This window comes from Carcharodon carcharias (assembly GCF_017639515.1).
Source record: "Carcharodon carcharias isolate sCarCar2 chromosome 38 unlocalized genomic scaffold, sCarCar2.pri SUPER_38_unloc_15, whole genome shotgun sequence".
NCBI lineage: Eukaryota > Metazoa > Chordata > Chondrichthyes > Lamniformes > Lamnidae > Carcharodon > Carcharodon carcharias.
The window spans coordinates 417,639-441,965 of record NW_024470781.1 but is presented as its reverse complement, the minus strand read 5'-3'; positions in this window follow the sequence as shown (position 1 = coordinate 441,965).

The window sequence follows — 24,327 nt, the reverse complement described above, 5'->3', positions numbered from 1 at the left end:
TTTAAAGTGCCCGATTCACTCTGTTTAAAATGCCCGAGTCTCTCTGTTTAAACTGCCCGAGGTCTCTCTGTTTAAAATGCCCGAGTTTCTCTGTTTAAACTGCCCCAGGTCTCTCTGTTTAAAATGTCCCAGGTCTCTCTGTTTAAACTGCTCGAGTATTTCTGTTTAAACTGCCCGAGTTTCTGTGTTTAAAATGCCCGAGTCTCTATGTTTAAATTGCCCGAGGTCTCTCTGTTTAAAATGCCCGTGTTTCTCTTTTTAAAGTGCCCGAGGTCTCTCTGTTTAAACTGCCCGAGGTCTCTCTGTTTAAAATGCCAGAGGTCTATCTGTTTAAAATGTCCCAGGTCTCTCTGTTTAAAGTGCCCGAGTCTCTCTGTTTAAACTGCCCGAGGTCTATCTGTTTAAACTGCCCGAGTCTCTCTGTTTAAACTGCCCGAGGTCTATCTGTTTAAAATGCCCGAATTCTCTCTTTTTAAACTGCCCGAGTTCTCTCTGTTTAAACTGCCCTAGTCTCTATGTTTAAAATGCCCGAGACTCTCTATTTAAAATGCCAGAGGTCTCTCTGTTTAAAATGCCCGAGGTCTCTCTGTTCAAACTGCCCGAGTCTCTCTGTTTAACCTGGCCGAGTCACTCTGTTTAAAGTGCCCGAGGTCTCTCCGTTTTAAGGGCCAGAGGTCTCTCTGCTTAAAATGCCCGAGTCTCTCTGTTTAAAATGCACCAGGTCTCTCTGTTTAAGGTGCCCGAGTCTCTCTGTTTAAAGTGCCCGAGTCTCTCTGTTTAAAATGCCCGAGTTTATCTGTTTAAAGTGCCCGAGGTCTCTCTGTTTAAAATGTCCCAGGTCTCTCTGTTTAAACTGCTCGAGTATTTCTTTTTAAACAGCCCGAGGTCTCTCTGTTTAAAATGCCCGAGTCTCTCTGTTTAAACTGCCCGAGTCTCTATGTTTAAAATGCCTGAGTCTCTCTGTTTAAAATGTCCCAGGTCTCTTTGTTTAAAGTTCCCGAGGTCTCTCTGTTTAAAATGCCCGAGTTTCTCTGTTTAAATTGCCCGAGGTCTCTCTGTTTAAACTGCCCGACGTCTCTCTGTTTAAATTGCCCGAGGTCTATCTGTTTAAAATGCCCGAATTCTCTCTGTTTAAACTGCCTGAGTTCTCTCTGCTTAAACTGCCCGAGTTCTCTCTGTTTAAACTGCCCTAGGTGTCTCTGTTGAAAATGCCCCAGGTCTCTCTGTTTAAACTGCCCGAGTCTCTATGTTTAAAATGCCCGAGTCTCTCTATTTAAAATGCCAGAGGTCTCTCTGTTTAAAATGCCCGAGGTCTCTCTGTTCAAACTGCCCGAGTCTCTCTGTTTCACCTGGCCGAGTCTCTCTGTTTAAAGTGCCCGAGGTGTCTCCGTTTAAAGTGCCAGAGGTCTCTCTGCTTAAAATGCCCGAGTCTCTCTGTTTAAAATGCCCCAGGTCTCTCTGTTTAAGGTGCCCGAGTCTCTCTGTTTAAAGTGCCCGAGTCTCTCTGTTTAAAATGCCTCAGGTCTCTCTGTTTAAACTGCCCGATTCACTCTGTTTAAAATGCCCGAGTTTCTCTGTTTAAACTGCCCCAGGTCTCTCTGTTTAAAATGTCCCAGGTCTCTCTGTTTAAACTGCTCGAGTATTTCTGTTTAAACTGCCCGAGTTTCTGTGTTTAAAATGCCCGAGTCTCTATGTTTAAATTGCCCGAGGTCTCTCTGTTTAAAATGTCCCAGGTCTCTCTGTTTAAAGTGCCCGAGTCTCTCTGTTTAAACTGCCCGAGGTCTATCTGTTTAAACTGCCCGAGTCTCTCTGTTTAAACTGCCCGAGGTCTATCTGTTTAAAATGCCCGAATTCTCTCTTTTTAAACTGCCCGAGTTCTCTCTGTTTAAACTGCCCGAGGTCTCTCTGTTTAAAATGCCCGAGACTCTCTGTTTAAACTGCCCGAGTCTCTATGCTTAGAATGCCTGAGTCTCTCTGTTTCAAATGCCCCAGGTCTCTTTGTTTAAAGTGCCCGAGGTCTCTCTGTTTAAAATGCCCGAGTTTCTATGTTTAAAGTGCCCGAGGTCTCTCTGTTTAAACTGCCCGACGTCTCTCTGTTAAAATTGCCCGAGGACTCAGTGTTTAAAATGCCCGAGTTTCTCTGTTTAAACTGCCCGAGGACTATCTGTTTAAAATGCCCGAGGTCTGTCTGTTTAAACTGCCCGAGTTCTCTCTGTTTAAACTGCCCGAGTTCTCTCTGTTTAATCTGCCCTATGTCTCTCTGTTTGAAATGCCCCATGTCTCTCTGTTTAAACTGCCCGAGGTCTCTCTGTTTAAAATGCCCGAGTTTCTCTGTTTAAACTGCCCGAGTCTCTATGTTTAAAATGCCCGAGTCTCTCTGTTTAAAATGTCCCAGGTCTCTTTGTTTGAAGTGCCCGAGGTCTCTCTGTTTAAAATGCCCGAGTTTCTCTGTTTAATGTGCCCGAGGTCTCTCTGTTTAAAATGTCCCAGGTCTCTCTGTTTAAACTGCTTGAGTATTTCTGTTTAAACTGCCCGAGGTCTCTCTGTTTAAAATGGCCGAGTCTCTCTGTTTAAACTGCCCGAGTCTCTATGTTTAAAATGCCTGAGTCTCTCTGTTTAAAATGTCCCAGGTCTCTTTGTTTAAAGTGCCCGAGGTCTCTCTGTTTAAAATGCCAGAGTTTCTCTGTTTAAAGTGCCCGAGGTCTCTCTGTTTAAACTGCCCGAGGTCTCTCTGTTTAAAATGCCAGAGGTCTATCTGTTTCAAGTGTCCCAGGTCTCTCTGTTTAAACTGCTCGAGTATCTCTGTTCAAGCTGCCCGAGGTCTATCTGTTTAAAATGCCAGAGGTCTATCTGTTTCAAGTGTCCCAGGTCTCTCTGTTTAAACTGCTCGAGTATCTCTGTTCAAGCTGCCCGAGGTCTATCTGTTTAAAATGCCAGTGGAATATCTGCTTAAAATGTCCCAGGTCTCTCTGTTTAAAGTGCGCGAGTCTCTCTGTTTAAACTGCCCGAGCTCTATCTGTTTAAACTGCTCGAGTATCTCTGTTTAAACTGCCCGAGGTCTATCTGTTTAAAATGCCAGAGGAATATCTGTTTAAAATGTCCCAGGTCTCTCTGTTTAAAGTGCCCGAGGTCACTGTGTTTAAAATGCCCGAGTTTCTCTGTTTAAAGTGCCCGAGGTCTCTCTGTTTAAACTGCCCGACGTCTCTCTATTTAAATTGCCCGAGGTCTCTCTGTTTAAAATGCCAGAGTTTCTCTGTTTAAAGTGCCCGAGGTCTCTCTGTTTAAACTGCCCGAGGTCTCTCTGTTTAAAATGCCAGAGGTCTTTCTGTTTAAAATGTCCCAGGTCTCTTTGTTTAAACTGCTCGAGTATCTCTGTTTAAACTGCCCGAGGTCTATCTGTTTAAAATGCCAGAGGAATATCTGTTTAAAATGTCCCAGGTCTCTCTGTTTAAAGTGCCCGAGTCTCTCTGTTTAAACTGCCCGAGGTCTATCTGTTTAAACTGCCCGAGTCTCTCTGTTTAAACTGCCCGAGGTCTATCTGTTTGAACTGCCCGAGTTCTCTCTGTGTAAACTGCCCGAGTTCTCTCTGTTTAAACTGCCCTAGGTCTCTCTGTTGAAAATGCCCCAGGTCTCTCTGTTTAAACTTCCCGAGTCTCTATGTTTAAAATGCCCGAGTCTCTCTATTTAAAATGCCAGAGGTCTCTCTGTTTAAAATGCCCGAGGTCTCTCTGTTCAAAGTGCCCGAGTCTTTCTGTTTAACCTGGCCGAGTCTCTCTGTTTAAAGTGCCCGAGGTCTCTCGGTTTAAAGTGCCAGAGGTCTCTCTGCTTAAAATGCCCGAGTCTCTCTGTTGAAAATGCCCCAGGTCTCTCTGTTTAAGGTGCCCGCTTCTCTCTGTTTAAAGTGCCCGATTCACTCTGTTTAAAATGCCCGAGTCTCTCTCTTTAAACTGCCCGAGTTTCTCTCTTTAAACTGCCCCAGGTCTCTCTGTTTAAAATGTCCCAGGTCTCTCTTTTTAAATTGCTCGAGTATTTCTGTTTAAACTGCCCGAGGTCTCTCTGTTTAAATTGCCCGAGTCTCTCTGTTTAAACTGCCCGAGTCTCTGTGTTTAAAATGCCCGTGTTTCTCTGTTTAAAGTGCCCGAGGTCTCTCTGTTTAAACTGCCCGAGGTCTCTCTGTGTAAAATGCCAGAGGTCTATCTGTTTAAAATGTCCCAGGTCTCTCTGTTTAAACTGCTCGAGTATCTCTGTTTAAACTGCCCGAGTCTCTATGTTTAAAATGCCCGAGTCTCTCTATTTAAAATGCCAGAGGTCTCTCTGTTTAAAATGCCCGAGGTCTCTCTGTTCAAACTGCCCGAGTCTCTCTGTTTCACCTGGCCGAGTCTCTCTGTTTAAAGTGCCCGAGGTGTCTCCGTTTAAAGTGCCAGAGTTCTCTCTGCTTAAAATGCCCGAGTCTCTCTGTTTAAAATGCCCCAGGTCTCTCTGTTTAAGGTGCCCGAGTCTCTCTGTTTAAAGTGCCCGAGTCTCTCTGTTTAAAATGCCTCAGGTCTCTCTGTTTAAACTGCCCGATTCACTCTGTTTAAAATGCCCGAGTTTCTCTGTTTAAACTGCCCCAGGTCTCTCTGTTTAAAATGTCCCAGGTCTCTCTGTTTAAACTGCTCGAGTATTTCTGTTTAAACTGCCCGAGTTTCTGTGTTTAAAATGCCCGAGTCTCTATGTTTAAATTGCCCGAGGTCTCTCTGTTTAAAATGTCCCAGGTCTCTCTGTTTAAAGTGCCCGAGTCTCTCTGTTTAAACTGCCCGAGGTCTATCTGTTTAAACTGCCCGAGTCTCTCTGTTTAAACTGCCCGAGGTCTATCTGTTTAAAATGCCCGAATTCTCTCTTTTTAAACTGCCCGAGTTCTCTCTGTTTAAACTGCCCGAGGTCTCTCTGTTTAAAATGCCCGAGACTCTCTGTTTAAACTGCCCGAGTCTCTATGCTTAGAATGCCTGAGTCTCTCTGTTTCAAATGCCCCAGGTCTCTTTGTTTAAAGTGCCCGAGGTCTCTCTGTTTAAAATGCCCGAGTTTCTATGTTTAAAGTGCCCGAGGTCTCTCTGTTTAAACTGCCCGACGTCTCTCTGTTAAAATTGCCCGAGGACTCAGTGTTTAAAATGCCCGAGTTTCTCTGTTTAAACTGCCCGAGGACTATCTGTTTAAAATGCCCGAGGTCTGTCTGTTTAAACTGCCCGAGTTCTCTCTGTTTAAACTGCCCGAGTTCTCTCTGTTTAATCTGCCCTATGTCTCTCTGTTTGAAATGCCCCATGTCTCTCTGTTTAAACTGCCCGAGGTCTCTCTGTTTAAAATGCCCGAGTTTCTCTGTTTAAACTGCCCCAGGTCTCTCCGTTTCAAAGGTCCCAGGTCTCTTCGTTTATACTGCCCGAGTCTCTCTGTTTAAACTGCCCGAGGTCTATCTGTTTAAAATGCCCAGTCTCTCTGTTTAAACTGCCCGAGTCTCTATGTTTAAAATGCCCGAGTCTCTCTGTTTAAAATGTCCCAGGTCTCTTTGTTTGAAGTGCCCGAGGTCTCTCTGTTTAAAATGCCCGAGTTTCTCTGTTTAATGTGCCCGAGGTCTCTCTGTTTAAAATGTCCCAGGTCTCTCTGTTTAAACTGCTTGAGTATTTCTGTTTAAACTGCCCGAGGTCTCTCTGTTTAAAATGGCCGAGTCTCTCTGTTTAAACTGCCCGAGTCTCTATGTTTAAAATGCCTGAGTCTCTCTGTTTAAAATGTCCCAGGTCTCTTTGTTTAAAGTGCCCGAGGTCTCTCTGTTTAAAATGCCAGAGTTTCTCTGTTTAAAGTGCCCGAGGTCTCTCTGTTTAAACTGCCCGAGGTCTCTCTGTTTAAAATGCCAGAGGTCTATCTGTTTCAAGTGTCCCAGGTCTCTCTGTTTAAACTGCTCGAGTATCTCTGTTCAAGCTGCCCGAGGTCTATCTGTTTAAAATGCCAGTGGAATATCTGCTTAAAATGTCCCAGGTCTCTCTGTTTAAAGTGCGCGAGTCTCTCTGTTTAAACTGCCCGAGCTCTATCTGTTTAAACTGCTCGAGTATCTCTGTTTAAACTGCCCGAGGTCTATCTGTTTAAAATGCCAGAGGAATATCTGTTTAAAATGTCCCAGGTCTCTCTGTTTAAAGTGCCCGAGGTCACTGTGTTTAAAATGCCCGAGTTTCTCTGTTTAAAGTGCCCGAGGTCTCTCTGTTTAAACTGCCCGACGTCTCTCTATTTAAATTGCCCGAGGTCTCTCTGTTTAAAATGCCAGAGTTTCTCTGTTTAAAGTGCCCGAGGTCTCTCTGTTTAAACTGCCCGAGGTCTCTCTGTTTAAAATGCCAGAGGTCTTTCTGTTTAAAATGTCCCAGGTCTCTTTGTTTAAACTGCTCGAGTATCTCTGTTTAAACTGCCCGAGGTCTATCTGTTTAAAATGCCAGAGGAATATCTGTTTAAAATGTCCCAGGTCTCTCTGTTTAAAGTGCCCGAGTCTCTCTGTTTAAACTGCCCGAGGTCTATCTGTTTAAACTGCCCGAGTCTCTCTGTTTAAACTGCCCGAGGTCTATCTGTTTGAACTGCCCGAGTTCTCTCTGTGTAAACTGCCCGAGTTCTCTCTGTTTAAACTGCCCTAGGTCTCTCTGTTGAAAATGCCCCAGGTCTCTCTGTTTAAACTTCCCGAGTCTCTATGTTTAAAATGCCCGAGTCTCTCTATTTAAAATGCCAGAGGTCTCTCTGTTTAAAATGCCCGAGGTCTCTCTGTTCAAAGTGCCCGAGTCTTTCTGTTTAACCTGGCCGAGTCTCTCTGTTTAAAGTGCCCGAGGTCTCTCGGTTTAAAGTGCCAGAGGTCTCTCTGCTTAAAATGCCCGAGTCTCTCTGTTGAAAATGCCCCAGGTCTCTCTGTTTAAGGTGCCCGCTTCTCTCTGTTTAAAGTGCCCGATTCACTCTGTTTAAAATGCCCGAGTCTCTCTCTTTAAACTGCCCGAGTTTCTCTCTTTAAACTGCCCCAGGTCTCTCTGTTTAAAATGTCCCAGGTCTCTCTTTTTAAATTGCTCGAGTATTTCTGTTTAAACTGCCCGAGGTCTCTCTGTTTAAATTGCCCGAGTCTCTCTGTTTAAACTGCCCGAGTCTCTGTGTTTAAAATGCCCGTGTTTCTCTGTTTAAAGTGCCCGAGGTCTCTGTGTTTAAACTGCCCGAGGTCTCTCTGTGTAAAATGCCAGAGGTCTATCTGTTTAAAATGTCCCAGGTCTCTCTGTTTAAACTGCTCGAGTATCTCTGTTTAAACTGCCCGAGGTCTATCTGTTTAAAATGCCAGAGGAATATCTGTTTAAAATGTCCCAGGTCTCTCTGTTTAAAGTGCCCGAATCTCTCTGTTTAAACTGCCCGAGGTCTATCTGTTTAAACTGCCCGAGTCTCTCTGTTTAAACTGCCCGATGTCTATCTGTTTAAAATGCCCGAAGTCTCTCTGTTTAAACTGCCCGAGTTCTCTCTGTTTAAACTGCCCGAGTTCTCTCTGTTTAAACTGCCCTAGTTCTCTCTGTTGAAAATGCCCCAGGTCTCTCTGTTTAAACTGCCCGAGTCTCTATGTTTAAAATGCCAGAGTCTCTCTATTTAAAATGCCAGAGGTCTCTCTGTTTAAAATGCCCGAGGTCTCTCTGTTTAACGTGCCCGAGGTCTCTCCGTTTAAAGTGCCAGAGGTCTCTCTGCTTAAAATGCCCGAGTCTCTCTGTTTAAAATGCCTCAGGTCTCTCTGTTTAAACTGCCCGATTCACTCTGTTTAAAATGCCCGAGTCTCTCTGTTTAAACTGCCCGAGGACTCTCTGTTTAAAATGCCCGAGTTTCTCTGTTTAAACTGCCCCAGGTCTCTCCGTTTAAAAGGTCCCAGGTCTCTCCGTTTAAACTGCCCGAGTCTCTCTGTTTAAACTGCCCGAGGTCTAACTGTTTAAAATGCCCGAGTCTCTCTGTTTAAACTGCCCGAGTCTCTATGTTTAAAATGCCCGAGTCTCTCTGTTTGAAAAGTCCCAGGTCTCTTTGTTTAAAGTGCCCGAGGTCTCTCTGTTTAAAATGCCCGAGTTTCTCTGTTTAAAGTGCCCGAGGTCTCTCTGTTTAAAATGTCCCCGGTTTCTCTGTTTAATCTGCTCGAGTATTTCTGTTTAAGCTGCCCGAGGTCTCTCTGTTTAAAATGCCCGAGTCTCTCTGTTTAAACAGCCCGAGTCTCTATGCTTAAAATGCCTGAGTCTCTCTGTTTAAAATGTCCCAGGTCTATTTGTTTAAAGTGCCCGAGGTCTCTCTGTTTAAAATGCCCCAGGTCTCTCTGTTTAAGGTGCCCGAGTCTCTCTGTTTAAACTGCCCGACGTCTCTCTGTTTAAATTGCCCGAGGTCTCTCTATTTAAAATGCCCGAGTTTCTCTGTTTAAACTGCCCGAGGACTATCTGTTTAAAATGCCCGAGGTCTGTCTGTTTAAACTGCCCGAGTTCTCTCTCTTTAAACTGCCCGAGTCTCTCTATTTAAAATGCCAGAGGTCTCTCTGTTTAAAATGCCCGAGGTCTCTCGGTTCAAAATGCCCGAGTCTCTCTGTTTAAAATGCCCGAGTCTCTCTGCTTACAGTGCCCGAGGTCTCTCTGTTTAAACTGCCCGAGGACTCTCTGTTTAAAATGCCAGAGGTCTATCTGTTTAAAATGTCCCAGGTCTCTCTGTTTAAATTGCTCGAGTATTTCTGTTTAAACTGCCCGAGGTCTATCTGTTTAAAATGCCAGAGGAATATCTGCTTAAAATGTCCCAGGTCTCTCTGTTTTAAGTGCCCGAGTCTCTCTGTTTAAACTGCCCGAGGTCTCTCTGTTTAAACTGCCCGAGTCTCTCTGTTTAAACTGCCCGAGGACTATCTGTTTAAAATGCCCGATTTCTCTCTGTTTAAACTGCCCTAGGTCTCTCTGTTGAAAATGCCCCAGGTGTCTCTGTTTAAACTGCCCGAGTCTCTATGTTTAAAATGCCCGAGTCTCTCTATTTAAAATGCCAGAGGTCTCTCTGTTTAAAATGTCCTAGGTCTCTCTGTTCAAACTGCCCGAGTCTCTCTGTTTAACCTGGCAGAGTCTCTCCGTTTAAAGTGCCCGAGGTCTCTCCGTTTAAAGTGCCAGAGGACTCTCTGCTTAAAATGCCCGAGTCGCTCTGTTTAAAATGCCCCAGGTCTCTCTGTTTAAGGTGCCCGAGTCTCTCTGTTTAAAGTGCCCGAGTCTCTCTTTTTAAACTGCCCGAGGTCTATCTGTTTAAACTGCCCGAGTCTCTCTGTTTAAAATGCCCGAGGTCTATCTGTTTAAAATACCCGAGGACTCTATGTTTAAACTGCCCGAGTTCTCTCTGTTTAAACTGCCCGAGTTCTCTCTGTTTAAACTGCCCTAGGTCTCTCTGTTGAAAATGCCCCAGGTCTCTCTGTTTAAACTGCCCGAGTCTCTATGTTTAAAATGCCCGAGTCTCTCTATTTAAAATGCCAGAGGTATCTCTGTTTAACATGGCCGAGGTCTCTCTGTTCAAACTGCCCGAGTCTCTCTGTTTAAAGTGCCCGAGGTCTCTCCGTTTAAAGTGCCAGAGGTCTCTCTGCTTAAAATGCCCGAGTCTCTCTGTTTAAAATGCCCCAGGTCTCTCTGTTTAAGGTGCCCGAGGCTCTCTGTTTAAAGTGCCCGAGTCTCTCTGTTTAAAATGCCTCAGGTCTCTCTGTTTAAACTGCCCGATTCACTCTGTTTAAAATGCCCGAGTCTCTCTGTTTAAACTGCCCCAGGTCTCTCCGTTTAAAAGGTCCCAGGTCTCTCCGTTTAAACTGCCCGAGTCTCTCTGTTTAAACTGCCCGAGGTCTATCTCTTTAAAATGCCCGTGTCTCTCTGTTTAAACTGCCCGAGTCTCTATGTTTAAAATGCCCGAGTCTCTCTGTTTAAAATGTGCCAGGTCTCTTTGTTTAAAGTGCCCGTCGTCTCTCTGTTTAAAATGACCGAGTTTCTCTGTTTAAAGTGCCCGAGGTCTCTCTGTTTAAAATGTCCCAGGTCTCTCTGTTTAAACTGCTCGAGTATTTCTGTTTAAACTGCCCGAGGTCTCTCTGTTTAAAATGCCCGAGTCTCTCTGTTTAAACTGCCCGAGTCTCTATGTTTAAAATGCCTGAGTCTCTCTTTTTAAAATGTCCCAGGTCTCTTTGTTTAAAGTGCCCGAGGTCTCTCTGTTTAAACTGCCCGACGTCTCTCTGTTTACATTGCCCGAGGTCTCTCTGTTTAAAATGCCCGAGTTTCTCTGTTTAAACTGCCCCAGGTCTCTCTGTTTAAAATGTCCCAGGTCTCTCTGTTTAAACTGCTCGAGTATTTCTGTTTAAAATGCCCGAGTCTCTCTGTTTAAACTGCCCGAGTCTCTGTGTTTAAAATGCCCGAGTCTCTCTGTTTAAATTGCCCGAGGTCTCTCTGTTTAAAATGCCCGTGTTTCTCGGCTAAAGTGCCCAGGTCTCTCTGTTTAAACTGCCCGAGGTCTCTCTGTTTAAAATGCCTGAGGTCTATCTGTTTAAAATGTCCCAGGTCTCTCTGTTTAAACTGCTCGAGAATCTCTGTTTAAACAGCCCGAGGTCTATCTGTTTAAAATGCCAGAGGAATATCTGTTTAAAATGTCCCAGGTCTCTCTGTTTAAACTGCTCGAGTATCTATGTTTAAACTGCCCGAGGTCTCTCTGTTTAAACTGCCCGAGTCTCTCTGTTTAAACTGCCCGAGGTCTATCTGTTTAAAATGCCCGAAGTCTCTCTGTTTAAACTGCCCGAGTTCTCTCTGTTTAAGCTGCCCGAGTTCTCTCTGTTTAAACTGCCTTAGGTCTCTCTGTTGAAAATGTCCCAGGTCTCTCTGTTTAAACTGCCCGAGTCTCTATGTTTAAAATGCCCGAGTCTCTCTTTTTAACATGCCACAGGTCTCTCTGTTTAAAATGCCCGAGGTCTCTCTGTTCAAACTGCGCGAGTCTCTCTGTTTCACCTGGCCGAGTCTCTCTGTTTAAAGTGCCCGAGGTCTCTCCGTTTAAAGTGCCAGAGGTCTCTCTGCTTAAAATGCCCGAGTCTCTCTGTTTAAAATGCCCCAGGTCTCTCTGTTTAAGGTGCCCGAGTCTCTCTGTTTAAAGTGCCCGAGTCTCTCTGTTTAAAATGCCTCAGGTCTCTCTGTTTAAACTGCCCGATTCACTCTGTTTAAAAAGCCCGAGTCTCTCTGTTTAAACTGCCCGAGGACTCTCTGTTTAAAATGCCTGAGTTTCTCTGTTTAAACTGCCCCAGGTCTCTCCGTTTAAAAGGTCCCAGGTCTCTCCGTTTAAACTGCCCGAGTCTCTATGTTTAAAATGCCCGAGTCTCTCTGTTTAAAAAGTCCCAGGTCTCTCTGTTTAAAATGCCCGAGTCTCTCTGTTTAAACAGCCCGAGTCTCTATGCTTAAAATGCCCGAGTCTCTCTGTTTAAAATGCCCGTGTTTCTCTGCTAAAGTGCCCAGGTCTCACTGTTTAAATTGCCCGAGGTCTCTCTGTTTAAAATGCCAGAGGTCTATCTGTTTAAAATGTCCCAGGTCTCTCTGTTTAAACTGCCCGAGGTCTATCTGTTTAAAATGCCAGAGGAATATCTGTTTAAAATGTCCCAGGTCTCTCTGTTTAAACTGCTCGAGAATCTCTGTTTAAACTGCCCGAGGTCTATCTGTTTAAAATGCTCGAGTCTCTCTGTTTAAACTGCCCGAGGTCTATCTGTTTAAAATGCCCGAAGTCTCTCTGTTTAAACTGCCCGAGTTCTCTCTGTTTAAACTGCCCGAGTTCTCTCTGTTTAAACTGCCCTAGGTCTCTCAGTTGAAAATGCCCGAGGTCTCTCTGTTTAAACTGCCCGAGTATCTATGTTTAAAATGCCCGAGTCTCTCTTTTTAAAATGCCAGAGGTCTCTCTGTTTAAAATGCCCGAGGTCACTCTGTTCAAACTGCCCGAGTCTCTTTGTTTCACCTGGCCGACTCTCTCTGTTTAAAGTGCCCGAGGTCTCTCTGCTTAAAATGCCCGAGTCTCTCTGTTTAAAATGCCCCAGGTCTCTCTGTTTAAGGTGCCCGAGTCTCTCTGTTTAAAGTGCCCGAGTCTCTCTGTTTAAAATGCCTCAGGTCTCTCTGTTTAAACTGCCCGATTCACTCTGTTTAAAATGCCCGAGTCTCTCTGTTTAAACTGCCCGAGGACTCTCTGTTTAAAATGCCCGAGTTTCTCTGTTTAAACTGCCCCAGGTCTCTCCGTTTAAAAGGTCCCAGGTCTCTCCGTTTAAACTGCCCGAGTCTCTCTGTTTAAACTGCCCGAGGTCTATCTGTTTAAAATGCCCGAGTCTCTCTGTTTAAACTGCCCGAGTCTCTATGTTTAAAATGCCCGAGTCTCTCTGTTTAAAAAGTCCAACGTCTCTTTGTTTAAAGAGCCCGAGGTCTCTCTGTTTAAAATGCCCGAGTTTCTCTGTTTAAAGTGCCCGAGGTCTCTCTGTTTAAAATGTCCCAGGTCTCTCTGTTTAAACTGCTCGAGTATTTCTGTTTAAACTGCCCGAGGTCTCTCTGTTTAAAATGCCCGAGTCTCTCTGTTTAAACTGCCCGAGTCTCTATGCTTAAAATGCCTGAGTCTCTCTGTTTAAAATGTCCCAGGTCTCTTTGTTTAAAGTGCCCGAGGTCTCTCTGTTTAAAATGCCCCAGGTCTCTCTGTTTAAGGTGCCCGAGTCTCTCTGTTTAACCTGGCCGAGGTCTCTCTGTTTAACCTGCCCGAGGTCTCTCTGTTTAAAATGCCAGAGGTCTATCTGTTTAAAATGTCCCAGGTCTCTCTGTTTAAACTGCTCGAGTATCTCTGTTTAAAGTGCCCGAGTCTATCTGTTTAAAATGCCAGAGGAATATCTGTTTAAAATGTCCCAGGTCTCTCTGTTTAAAGTGCCCGAGTATCTCTGTTTAAACTGCCCGAGGTCTATCTGTTTAAACTGCCAAGTCTCTCTGTTTAAACTGCCCAAGGACTATCTGTTTAAAATGACCGAGGTCTGTCTGTGTAAACTGCCCGAGTTCTCTCTGTTTAAACTGCCCGAGTTCTCTCTGTTTAACCTGCCCCAGGTCTCTCTGTTGAAAATGCCCCAGGTCTCTCTGTTTAAACTGCCCGAGTCTCTATGTTTAAAATGCCCGAGTCTCTCTATTTAAAATGCCAGAGGTCTCTCTGTTTTAAATGCCCGAGGTCTCTCTGTTCAAACTGCCCGAGTCTCTCTGTTTAACCTGGCCGAGTCTCTCTGTTTAAAGTGCCCGAGGTCTCTCCGTTTAAAGTGCCAGAGGTCTCTCTGCTTAAAATGCCCGAGTCGCTCTGTTTAAAATGCCCCAGGTCTCTCTGTTTAAGGTGCCCGAGTCTCTCTGTTTAAAGAGCCCGAGTCTCTCTGTTTAAACTGCCCGAGGTCTATCTGTTTAAACTGCCCGAGTCTCTCTGTTTAAACTGCCCGAGGTCTATCTGTTTAAAATACCCGAGGTCTCTCTGTTTAAACTGCCCGAGTTTCTCTGTTTAAAGTGCCCGATGTCTCTCTGTTTAAACTGCCCGACGTCTCTCTGTTTAAATTGCCCGAGGTCTCTCTGTTTAAAATGCCCGAGTTTCTCTGTTTAAACTGCCCCAGGTCTCTTGTTTAAACTGCTCGAGTATTTCTGTTTAAAATGCCCGAGTCTCTCTGTTTAAACTGCCCGAGTCTCTGTGTTTAAAATGCCCGAGTCTCTCTGTTTAAAAGGCCCGTGTTTCTCGGCTAAAGTGCCCAGGTCTCTCTGTTTAAACTGCCCGAGGTCTCTCTGTTTAAAATGCCTGAGGTCTATCTGTTTAAAATGTCCCAGGTCTCCCTGTTTAAACTGCTCGAGTATCTCTGTTTAAACAGCCCGAGGTCTATCTGTTTAAAATGCCAGAGGAATATCTGTTTAAAATGTCCCAGGTCTCTCTGTTTAAACTGCTCGAGTATCTCTGTTTAAACTGCCCGAGGTCTATCTGTTTAAACTGCCCAAGTCTCTCTGTTTAAACTGCCCGAGGTCTATCTGTTTAAAATGCCCGAAGTCTCTCTGTTTAAACTGCCCGAGTTCTCTCTATTTAAAATGCCAGAGGTCTCTCTGTTTAAAATGCCCGAGGTCTCTCTGTTCAAACTGCCCGAGTCTCTCTGTTTAACCTGGCCGAGTCTCTCTGTTTAAAGTGCCCGAGGTCTCTCCGTTTAAAGACCAGAGGTCTCTCTGCTTAAAATGCCCGAGTCTCTCTGTTTAAAATGCCCCAGGTCTCTCTGTTTAAGGTGCCCGAGTCTCTCAGTTTAAAGTGCCTGAGTCTCTCTGTTTAAAATGCCTCAGGTCTCTCTGTTTAAACTGCCCGATTCACTCTGTTTAAAATGCCCGAATCTCTCTGTTTAAACTGCCCCAGGTCTCTCCGTTTAAAAGGTCCCAGTTCTCTCCGTTTAAACTGCCCGAGTCTCTCTGTTTAAACTGCCCGAGGTCTATCTGTTTAAAATGCCCGTGTCTCTCTGTTTAAACTGCCCGAGTCTCTATGTTTAAAATGCCCGAGTCTCTCTGTTTAAAATGTCCCAGGTCTCTTTGTTTAAAGTGCCCGAGGTCTCTCTGTTTAAAATGCCCGAGTTTCTCTGTTTAAAGTGCCCGAGGTCTCTCTGTTTAAAATGTCCCAGGTCTCTCTGTTTAAACTGCTCGAGTATTTCTGTTTAAACGGCCCGAGGTCTCTCTGTTTAAAATGCCCCAGGTCTCTCTGTTTAAACTGCTCGAGTATTTCTGTTTAAACTGCCCGAGGTCTCTCTGTTTAAACTGCCCGACTCTCTATGTTTAAAATGCCCGAGTCTCTCTGTTTAAAATGTCCCTGGTCTCTGTTTAAAGTGCCCGAGGTCTCTCTGTTTAAACTGCTCGAGTATTTCTGTTTAAACGGCCCGAGGTCTCTCTGTTTAAAATGCCCGAGTTTCTCTGTTTAAACTGCCCCAGGTCTTTCTGTTTAAAATGTCACAGGTCTCTCTGTTTAAACTGCTCGAGTATTTCTGTTTAAACTGCCCGAGGTCTCTCTGTTTAAAATGCCCGAGTCTCTCTGTTTAAACTGCCCGAGTCTCTGTGTTTAAAATGCCCGAGTCTCTCTGTTTAAAATGTCCCAGGTCTCTTTGTTTAAAGTGCCCGAGGTCTCTCTGTTTAAAATGCCCGAGTTTCTCTGTTTAAAGTGCCCGAGGTCTCTCTGTTTAAACTGCCCGACGTCTCTCTGTTTAAATTGCCCGAGGTCTCTCTGTTTAAAATGCCCGAGTTTCTCTGTTTAAAGTGCCCGATGTCTCTCTGTTTAAACTGCCCGAGGTCTCTCTGTTTAAAATGCCAGAGGTCTATCTGTTTAAAATGTCCCAGGTCTCTCTGTTTAAACTGCTCGAATATCTCTGTTTAAACTGCCCGAGGTCTATCTGTTTAAAATGCCAGAGGAATATCTGTTTAAAATGTCCCATGTCTCTCTGTTTAAAGTGCCCGAGTCTCTCTGTTTAAACTGCCCGAGGTCTATCTGTTTAAACTGCCCGAGTCTCTCTGTTTAAACTGCCCGAGGTCTATCTGTTTAAAATGCCCGAGGTCTCTCTGTTTAAACTGCCCGAGTTCGAGCTGTTGAAAATGCCCCAGGTCTCTCTGTTTAAACTGCCCGAGTCTCTATGTTTAAAATGCCCGAGTCTCTCTATTTAAAATGCCAGAGGTCTCTCTATTTAAAATGCCCGAGGTCTCTCTGTTCAAACTGCCCGAGTCTCTCTGTTTAACCTGGCCGAGTCTCTCTGTTTAAAGTGCCCGAGTTCTCTCTGTTTAAACTGCCCGAGTTCTCTCTGTTTGAACTGCCCTAGGTCTCTCTGTTGAAAATGCCCCAGGTCCATCTGTTTAAACTGCCCGAGTCTCTATGTTTCAAATGCCCGAGTCTCTCTATTTAAAATTCCAGAGGTCTCTCTGTTTAAAATGCCCGAGGTCTCTCTGTTCAAACTGCCCGAGTCTCTCTGTTTAACCTGGCCGAGTCTTTCTGTTTAAAGTACCCGAGGTCTCTCCGTTTAAAGTGCCAGAGGTCTCTCTGCTTAAAATGCCCGAGTCTCTCTGTTTAAAATGCCCCAGGTCTCTCTGTTTAAGGTGCCCGAGTCTCTCTGTTTAAAGTGCCCGAGTCTCTCTGTTTAAAATGCCTCAGGTCTCTCTGTTTAAAGTGCCCGATTCACTCTGTTTAAAATGCCCGAATCTCTCTGTTTAAACTGCCCCCGGTCTCTCCGTTTAAAAGGTCCCAGTTCTCTCCGTTTAAACTGCCCGAGTCTCTCTGTTTAAACTGCCCGAGGTCTATCTGTTTAAAATGTCCCATGTCTCTCTGTTTAAAGTGCCCGAGTCTCTCTGTTTAAACTGCTCGAGGTCTATCTGTTTAAACTGCCCGAGTCTCTCTGTTTAAACTGCCCGAGGTCTATCTGTTTAAAATGCCCGAGGTCTCTCTGTTTAAACTGCCCGAGTTCGAGCTGTTGAAAATGCCCCAGGTCTCTCTGTTTAAACTGCCCGAGTCTCTCTGTTTAACCTGGCCGAGTCTCTCTGTTTAAAGTGCCCGAGTTCTCTCCGTTTAAAGTGCCAGAGGTCTCTCTGCTTAAAATGCCCGAGTCTCTCTGTTTAAAATGCCCCAGGTCTCTCTGTTTAAGGTGCCCGAGTCTCTCTGTTTAAAGTGCCCGAGTCTCTCTGTTTAAAATGCCTCAGGTCTCTCTGTTTAAAGTGCACGATTCACTCTGTTTAAAATGCCCGAATCTCTCTGTTGAAACTGCCCCAGGTCTCTCCGTTTAAAAGGTCCCAGGTCTCTCCGTTTAAACTGCCCGAGTCTCTCTGTTTAAACTGCCCGAGTCTCTCTGTTTAAACTGCCCGAGGTCTATCAGTTTAAAATGCCCGTGTCTCTCTGTTTAAACTGCCCGAGTCTCTATGTTTAAAATGCCCGAGTCTCTCTGTTTAAAATGCCCGAGTTTCTCTGTTTAAAGTGCCCGAGGTCTCTCTGTTTAAAACGTCCCAGGTCTCTCTGTTTAAACTGCTCGAGTATTTCTGTTTAAACTGCCCGAGGTCTCTCTGTTTAAAATGCCCGAGTCTCTATGTTTAAAGTGCCCGAGGTCTCTCTGTTTAAAATGTCCCAGGTCTCTCTGTTTAAACTGCTCGAGTATTTCTGTTTAAACTGCCCGAGGTCTCTCTGTTTAAACTGCCCGACTCTCTATGTTTAAAATGCCCGAGTCTCTCTGTTTAAAATGTCCCTGGTCTCTGTTTAAAGTGCCCGAGGTCTCTCTGTTTAAACTGCTCGAGTATTTCTGTTTAAACTGCCCGAGGTCTCTCTGTTTAAAATGCCCGAGTTTCTCTGTTTAAACTGCCCCAGGTCTTTCTGTTTAAAATGTCCCAGGTCTCTCTGTTTAAACTGCTCGAGTATTTCTGTTTAAACTGCCCGAGGTCTCTCTGTTTAAAATGCCCGAGTCTCTCTGTTTAAACTGCCCGAGGCTCTGTGTTTAAAATGCCCGAGTCACTCTGTTTAAAATGTCCCAGGTCTCTTTGTTTAAAGTGCCCGAGGTCTCTCTGTTTAAAATGCCCGAGTTTCTCTGTTTGAAGTGCCCGAGGTCTCTCTGTTTAAACTGCCCGACGTCTCTCTGTTTAAATTGCCCGAGGTCTCTCTGTTTAAAATGCCCGAGTTTCTCTGTTTAAAGTGCCCGAGGTCTCTCTGTTTAAACTGCCCGAGGTCTCTCTGTTTAAAATGCCAGAGGTCTATCTGTTTAAAATGTCCCAGGTCTCTCTGTTTAAACTGCTCGAATATCTCTGTTTAAACTGCCCGAGGTCTATCTGTTTAAAATGCCAGAGGAATATCTGTTTAAAATGTCCCATGTCTCTCTGTTTAAAGTGCCCGAGTCTCTCTGTTTAAACTGCCCGAGGTCTCTCTGTTTAAACTGCCCGAGTTCTCTCTGTTTAAACTGCCCTAGGTCTCTCTGTTGAAAATGCCCCAGGTCCATCTGTTTAAACTGCCCGAGTCTCTATGTTTCAAATGCCCGAGTCTCTCTATTTAAAATTCCAGAGGTCTCTCTGTTTAAAATGCCCGAGGTCTCTCTGTTCAAACTGCCCGAGTCTCTCTGTTTAACCTGGCCGAGTCTCTATGTTTAAAATGCCCGAGTCTCTCTGTTTAAAATGCCCGAGTTTCTCTGTTTAAAGTGCCCGAGGTCTCTCTGTTTAAAACGTCCCAGGTCTCTCTGTTTAAACTGCTCGAGTATTTCTGTTTAAACTGCCCGAGGTCTCTCTGTTTAAAATGCCCGAGTCTCTATGTTTAAAGTGCCCGAGGTCTCTCTGTTTAAAATGTCCCAGGTCTCTCTGTTTAAATTGCTCGAGTATTTCTGTTTAAACTGCCCGAGGTCTCTCTGTTTAATCGGCCCGACTCTCTATGTTTAAAATGCCTGAGTCTCTCTGTTTAAAATGTCCCTGGTCTCTGTTTAAAGTGCCCGAGGTCTCTCTGTTTAAACTGCTCGAGTATTTCTGTTTAAACTGCCCGAGGTCTTTCTGTTTAAAATGCCCGAGTTTCTCTGTTTAAACTGCCCCAGGTCTTTCTGTTTAAAATGTCCCAGGTCTCTTTGTTTAAAGTGCCCGAGGTCTCTCTGTTTAAAATGCCCGAGTCTCTCTGTTTAAACTGCCCGAGGCTCTGTGTTTAAAATGCCCGAGTCTCTCTGTTTAAAATGTCCCAGGTCTCTTTGTTTAAAGTGCCCGAGGTCTCTCTGTTTAAAATGCCCGAGTTTCTCTGTTTAAAGTGCCCGAGGTCTCTCTGTTTAAACTGCCCGACGTCTCTCTGTTTAAATTGCCCGAGGTCTCTCTGTTTAAAATGCCCGAGTTTCTCTGTTTAAAGTGCCCGAGGTCTCTCTGTTTAAACTGCCCGAGGTCTCTCTGTTTAAAATGCCAGAGGTCTATCTGTTTAAAATGTCCCATGCCTCTCTGTTTAAACTGCTCGAATATCTCTGTTTAAACTGCCCGAGGTCTATCTGTTTAAAATGCCAGAGGAATATCTGTTTAAAATGTCCCATGTCTCTCTGTTTAAAGTGCCCGAGTCTCTCTGTTTAAACTGCCCGAGGTCTATCTGTTTAAACTGCCCGAGTCTCTCTGTTTAAACTGCCCGAGGTCTATCTGTTTAAAATGCCCGAGGTCTCTCTGTTTAAACTGCCCGAGTTCGAGCTGTTGAAAATGCCCCAGGTCTCTCTGTTTAAACTGCCCGAGTCTCTCTGTTTAAACTGCCCGAGGTCTATCAGTTTAAAATGCCCGTGTCTCTCTGTTTAAACTGCCCGAGTCTCTATGTTTAAAATGCCCGAGTCTCTCTGTTTAAAATGCCCGAGTTTCTCTGTTTAAAGTGCCCGAGGTCTCTCTGTTTAAAACGTCCCAGGTCTCTCTGTTTAAACTGCCCGAGGTCTATCAGTTTAAAATGCCCGTGTCTCTCTGTTTAAACTGCCCGAGTCTCTATGTTTAAAATGCCCGAGTCTCTCTGTTTAAAATGCCCGAGTTTCTCTGTTTAAAGTGCCCGAGGTCTCTCTGTTTAAAACGTCCCAGGTCTCTCTGTTTAAACTGCTCGAGTATTTCTGTTTAAACTGCCCGAGGTCTCTCTGTTTAAAATGCCCGAGTCTCTATGTTTAAAGTGCCCGAGGTCTCTCTGTTTAAAATGTCCCAGGTCTCTCTGTTTAAACTGCTCGAGTATTTCTGTTTAAACTGCCCGAGGTCTCTCTGTTTAAACTGCCCGACTCTCTATGTTTAAAATGCCCGAGTCTCTCTGTTTAAAATGTCCCTGGTCTCTGTTTAAAGTGCCCGAGGTCTCTCTGTTTAAACTGCTCGAGTATTTCTGTTTAAACTGCCCGAGGTCTCTCTGTTTAAAATGCCCGAGTTTCTCTGTTTAAACTGCCCCAGGTCTTTCTGTTTAAAATGTCCCAGGTCTCTCTGTTTAAACTGCTCGAGTATTTCTGTTTAAACTGCCCGAGGTCTCTCTGTTTAAAATGCCCGAGTCTCTCTGTTTAAACTGCCCGAGGCTCTGTGTTTAAAATGCCCGAGTCACTCTGTTTAAAATGTCCCAGGTCTCTTTGTTTAAAGTGCCCGAGGTCTCTCTGTTTAAAATGCCCGAGTTTCTCTGTTTAAAGTGCCCGAGGTCTCTCTGTTTAAACTGCCCGACGTCTCTCTGTTTAAATTGCCCGAGGTCTCTCTGTTTAAAATGCCCGAGTTTCTCTGTTTAAAGTGCCCGAGGTCTCTCTGTTTAAACTGCCCGAGGTCTCTCTGTTTAAAATGCCAGAGGTCTATCTGTTTAAAATGTCCCAGGTCTCTCTGTTTAAACTGCTCGAATATCTCTGTTTAAACTGCCCGAGGTCTATCTGTTTAAAATGCCAGAGGAATATCTGTTTAAAATGTCCCAGGTCTCTCTGTTTAAACTGCTCGAGTATCTATGTTTAAACTGCCCGAGGTCTCTCTGTTTAAACTGCCCGAGTCTCTCTGTTTAAATTGCCCGAGGTCTATCTGTTTAAAATGCCCGAAGTCTCTCTGTTTAAACTGCCCGAGTTCTCTCTGTTTAAGCTGCCCGAGTCTCTCTATTTAAAATTCCAGAGGTCTCTCTGTTTAAAATGCCCGAGGTCTCTCTGTTCAAACTGCCCGAGTCTCTCTGTTTAACCTGGCCGAGTCTCTATGTTTAAAATGCCCGAGTCTCTCTGTTTAAAATGCCCGAGTTTCTCTGTTTAAAGTGCCCGAGGTCTCTCTGTTTAAAACGTCCCAGGTCTCTCTGTTTAAACTGCTCGAGTATTTCTGTTTAAACTGCCCGAGGTCTCTCTGTTTAAAATGCCCGAGTCTCTATGTTTAAAGTGCCCGAGGTCTCTCTGTTTAAAATGTCCCAGGTCTCTCTGTTTAAATTGCTCGAGTATTTCTGTTTAAACTGCCCGAGGTCTCTCTGTTTAATCGGCCCGACTCTCTATGTTTAAAATGCCTGAGTCTCTCTGTTTAAAATGTCCCTGGTCTCTGTTTAAAGTGCCCGAGGTCTCTCTGTTTAAACTGCTCGAGTATTTCTGTTTAAACTGCCCGAGGTCTCTCTGTTTAAAATGCCCGAGTTTCTCTGTTTAAACTGCCCCAGGTCTTTCTGTTTAAAATGTCCCAGGTCTCTCTGTTTAAACTGCTCGAGTATTTCTGTTTAAACTGCCCGAGGTCTCTCTGTTTAAAATGCCCGAGTCTCTCTGTTTAAACTGCCCGAGGCTCTGTGTTTAAAATGCCCGAGTCTCTCTGTTTAAAATGTCCCAGGTCTCTTTGTTTAAAGTGCCCGAGGTCTCTCTGTTTAAAATGCCCGAGTTTCTCTGTTTAAAGTGCCCGAGGTCTCTCTGTTTAAACTGCCCGACGTCTCTCTGTTTAAATTGCCCGAGGTCTCTCTGTTTAAAATGCCCGAGTTTCTCTGTTTAAAGTGCCCGAGGTCTCTCTGTTTAAACTGCCCGAGGTCTCTCTGTTTAAAATGCCAGAGGTCTATCTGTTTAAAATGTCCCAGGCCTCTCTGTTTAAACTGCTCGAATATCTCTGTTTAAACTGCCCGAGGTCTATCTGTTTAAAATGCCAGAGGAATATCTGTTTAAAATGTCCCATGTCTCTCTGTTTAAAGTGCCCGAGTCTCTCTGTTTAAACTGCCCGAGGTCTATCTGTTTAAACTGCCCGAGTCTCTCTGTTTAAACTGCCCGAGGTCTATCTGTTTAAAATGCCCGAGGTCTCTCTGTTTAAACTGCCCGAGTTCGAGCTGTTGAAAATGCCCCAGGTCTCTCTGTTTAAACTGCCCGAGTCTCTATGTTTAAAATGCCCGAGTCTCTCTATTTAAAATGCCAGAGGTCTCTCTGTTTAAAATGCCCGAGGTCTCTCTGTTCAAACTGCCCGAGTCTCTCTGTTTAACCTGGCCGAGTCTCTCTGTTTAAAGTGCCCGAGGTCTCTCCGTTTAAAGTGCCAGAGGTCTCTCTGCTTAAAATGCCCGAGTCTCTCTGTTTAAAATGCCCCAGGTCTCTCTGTTTAAGGTGCCCGAGTCTCTCTGTTTAAAGTGCCCGAGTCTCTCTGTTTAAAATGCCTCAGGTCTCTCTGTTTAAAGTGCCCGATTCACTCTGTTTAAAATGCCCGAATCTCTCTGTTTAAACTGCCCCAGGTCTCTCCGTTCAAAAGGTCCCAGGTCTCTCCGTTTAAACTGCCCGAGTCTCTCTGTTTAAACTGCCCGAGGTCTATCTGTTTAAAATGCCCGTGTCTCTCTGTTTAAACTGCCATAGTCTCTATGTTTAAAATGCCCGAGTCTCTCTGTTTAAAATGTCCCAGGTCTCTTTGTTTAAACTGCCCGAGGTCTCTCTGTTTAAAATGCCCGAGTTTCTCTGTTTAAAGTGCCCGAGGTCTATCTGTTTAAACTGCCCGAGTCTCTCTGTTTAAACTGCCCGAGGTCTATCTGTTTTAAATACCCGAGGTCTCTCTGTTTAAACTGCCCGAGTTCTCTCTGTTTAAACTGCCCTAGGTCTCTCTGTTGAAAATGCCCCAGGTCCATCTGTTTAAACTGCCCGAGTCTCTATGTTTCAAATGCCCGAGTCTCTCTATTTAAAATTCCAGAGGTCTCTCTGTTTAAAATGCCCGAGGTCTCTCTGTTCAAACTGCCCGAGTCTCTCTGTTTAACCTGGCCGAGTCTTTCTGTTTAAAGTGCCCGAGGTCTCTCCGTTTAAAGTGCCAGAGGTCTCTCTGCTTAAAATGCCCGAGTCTCTCTGTTTAAAATGCCCCAGGTCGCTCTGTTTAAGGTGCCCGATTCACTCTGTTTAAAATGCCCGAATCTCTCTGTTTAAACTGCCCCAGGTCTCTCCGTTTAAAAGGTCCCAGTTCTCTCCGTTTAAACTGCCCGAGTCTCTCTGTTTAAACTGCCCGAGGTCTATCTGTTTAAAATGCCCGTGTCTCTCTGTTTAAACTGCCCGAGTCTCTATGTTTAAAATGCCCGAGTCTCTCTGTTTAAAATGCCCGAGTTTCTCTGTTTAAAGTGCCCGAGGTCTCTCTGTTTAAAACGTCCCAGGTCTCTCTGTTTAAACTGCTCGAGTATTTCTGTTTAAACTGCCCGAGGTCTCTCTGTTTAAAATACCCGAGTCTCTATGTTTAAAGTGCCCGAGGTCTCTCTGTTTAAAATGTCCCAGGTCTCTCTGTTTAAACTGCTCGAGTATTTCTGTTTAAACTGCCCGAGGTCTCTCTGTTTAAACTGCCCGACTCTCTATGTTTAAAATGCCCGAGTCTCGCTGTTTAAAATGTCCCTGGTCTCTGTTTAAAGTGCCCGAGGTCTCTCTGTTTAAACTGCTCGAGTATTTCAGTTTAAACTGCCCGAGGTCTCTCTGTTTAAAATGCCCGAGTTTCTCTGTTTAAACTGCCCCAGGTCTTTCTGTTTAAAATGTCCCAGGTCTCTCTGTTTAAACTGCTCGAGTATTTCTGTTTAAACTGCCCGAGGTCTCTCTGTTTAAAATGCCCGAGTCTCTCTGTTTAAACTGCCCGAGGCTCTGTGTTTAAAATGCCCGAGTCACTCTGTTTAAAATGTCCCAGGTCTCTTTGTTTAAAGTGCCCGAGGTCTCTCTGTTTAAAATGCCCGAGTTTCTCTGTTTAAAGTGCCCGAGGTCTCTCTGTTTAAACTGCCCGACGTCTCTCTGTTTAAATTGCCCGAGGTCTCTCTGTTTAAAATGCCCGAGTTTCTCTGTTTAAAGTGCCCGAGGTCTCTCTGTTTAAACTGCCCGAGGTCTCTCTGTTTAAAATGCCAGAGGTCTATCTGTTTAAAATGTCCCAGGTCTCTCTGTTTAAACTGCTCGAATATCTCTGTTTAAACTGCCCGAGGTCTATCTGTTTAAAATGCCAGAGGAATATCTGTTTAAAATGTCCCATGTCTCTCTGTTTAAAGTGCCCGAGTCTCTCTGTTTAAACTGCCCGAGGTCTCTCTGTTTAAACTGCCCGAGTTCTCTCTGTTTAAACTGCCCTAGGTCTCTCTGTTGAAAATGCCCCAGGTCCATCTGTTTAAACTGCCCGAGTCTCTATGTTTCAAATGCCCGAGTCTCTCTATTTAAAATTCCAGAGGTCTCACTGTTTAAAATGCCCGAGGTCTCTCTGTTCAAACTGCCCGAGTCTCTCTGTTTAACCTGGCCGAGTCTCTATGTTTAAAATGCCCGAGTCTCTCTGTTTAAAATGCCCGAGTTTCTCTGTTTAAAGTGCCCGAGGTCTCTCTGTTTAAAACGTCCCAGGTCTCTCTGTTTAAACTGCTCGAGTATTTCTGTTTAAACTGCCCGAGGTCTCTCTGTTTAAAATGCCC